The sequence below is a fragment of the Borostomias antarcticus genome, assembly GCF_949987555.1.
Source record: "Borostomias antarcticus genome assembly, contig: scaffold_49, whole genome shotgun sequence".
In the NCBI taxonomy this organism is placed as follows: Eukaryota; Metazoa; Chordata; class Actinopteri; order Stomiiformes; family Stomiidae; genus Borostomias; species Borostomias antarcticus.
In genome coordinates, this window is record NW_028175773.1 from 1,477,501 (window position 1) to 1,480,000 (window position 2,500).

A 2,500-nucleotide genomic window follows, 5' to 3' on the forward strand; every position below is an offset into this window, starting at 1 on the left:
CGCCGCCCTGAGAGTCACTAGATAGATAGATAGAGATAGAGACATATAGATAGATAGATAGATAGATAGATAGATAGATAGATAGATAGATAGATAGATAGATAGATAGATAGAAAGATAGATAGATAGATAGATAGATAGATAGATAGATAGATAGATAGACACAGCAGCCAATGAGACTGTTCCTACACAGCAGCCAATGAAGATGTTCCAACACAGCAGCCATTGAGGATGTTCCTACACAGCAGCCAATGAAAATGTTCTTACACAGCAGCCAGATTGTGACATCACAGGGATGCTCTGTGATGTCACAATCTGGCTGCTGTGTAGGAACATCTTCATGTGCAGGAACATCTTCATCGTCCAGGAAGGGTATAAAAGGGGGCCGCGCCGCCCTGAGATTCACTAGATAGATAGATAGAGATAGAGACATATAGATAGATAGATAGATAGATAGATAGATAGATAGATAGATAGATAGATAGATAGATAGATAGATAGATAGATAGATAGATAGATAGATAGATAGATAGATTGATAGACACAGCAGCCAATGAGACTGTTCCTACACAGCAGCCAATGAAGATGTTCCTACACAGCAGCCATTGAGGATGTTCCTACACAGCAGCCAATGAAAATGTTCTTACACAGCAGCCAGATTGTGACATCACAGGGATGCTCTGTGATGTCACAATCTGGCTGCTGTGTAGGAACATTTTCATTGGCTGCTGTGTAGGAACATCCTCAATGGCTGCTATGTAGGAACATCTTCATGTGCAGGAACATCTTCATCGTCCAGGAAGGGTATAAAAGGGGGCCGCGCCGCCCTGAGAGTCACTAGATAGATAGATAGAGATAGATAGATAGATAGATAGATAGATAGATAGATAGATAGATAGATAGATAGATAGATAGATAGATAGATAGATAGATAGATAGATAGATAGACACAGCAGCCAATGAGACTGTTCCTACACAGCAGCCAATGAAGATGTTCCAACACAGCAGCCATTGAGGATGTTCCTACACAGCAGCCAATGAAAATGTTCTTACACAGCAGCCAGATTGTGACATCACAGGGATGCTCTGTGATGTCACAATCTGGCTGCTGTGTAGGAACATCTTCATGTGCAGGAACATCTTCATCGTCCAGGAAGGGTATAAAAGGGGGCCGCGCCGCCCTGAGAGTCACTAGATAGATAGAGATAGAGACATATAGATAGATAGATAGATAGATAGATAGATAGATAGATAGATAGATAGATTGATAGATAGATAGATAGATAGACACAGCAGCCAATGAGACTGTTCCTACACAGCAGCCAATGAAGATGTTCCTACATATCAGCCATTGAGGATGTTCCTACACAGCAGCCAATGAAAATGTTCTTACACAGCAGCCAGATTGTGACATCACAGGGATGCTCTGTGATGTCACAATCTGGCTGCTGTGTAGGAACATTTTCATTGGCTGCTGTGTAGGAACATCCTCAATGGCTGCTGTGTAGGAACATCTTCATATGCAGGAACATCTTCATCGTCCAGGAAGGGTATAAAAGGGGGCCGCGCCGCCCTGAGAGTCACTAGATAGATAGATAGAGATAGAGACATATAGATAGATAGATAGATAGATAGATAGATAGATAGATAGATAGATAGATAGATAGATAGATAGATAGATAGATAGATAGATAGATTGATAGACACAGCAGCCAATGAGACTGTTCCTACACAGCAGCCAATGAAGATGTTCCTACACAGCAGCCATTGAGGATGTTCCTACACAGCAGCCAATGAAAATGTTCTTACACAGCAGCCAGATTGTGACATCACAGGGATGCTCTGTGATGTCACAATCTGGCTGCTGTGTAGGAACATTTTCATTGGCTGCTGTGTAGGAACATCCTCAATGGCTGCTGTGTAGGAACATCTTCATGTGCAGGAACATCTTCATTGTCCAGGAAGGGTATAAAAGGGGGCCGCGCCGCCCTGAGAGTCACTAGATAGATAGATAGAGATAGAGACATATAGATAGATAGATAGATAGATAGATAGATAGATAGATAGATAGATAGATAGATAGATAGATAGATAGAAAGATAGATAGATAGATAGATAGATAGATAGATAGATAGATAGACACAGCAGCCAATGAGACTGTTCCTACACAGCAGCCAATGAAGATGTTCCAACACAGCAGCCATTGAGGATGTTCCTACACAGCAGCCAATGAAAATGTTCTTACACAGCAGCCAGATTGTGACATCACAGGGATGCTCTGTGATGTCACAATCTGGCTGCTGTGTAGGAACATCTTCATGTGCAGGAACATCTTCATCGTCCAGGAAGGGTATAAAAGGGGGCCGCGCCGCCCTGAGAGTCACTAGATAGATAGAGATAGAGACATATAGATAGATAGATAGATAGATAGATAGATAGATAGATAGATAGATAGATAGATAGATAGATAGATAGATAGACACAGCAGCCAATGAGACTG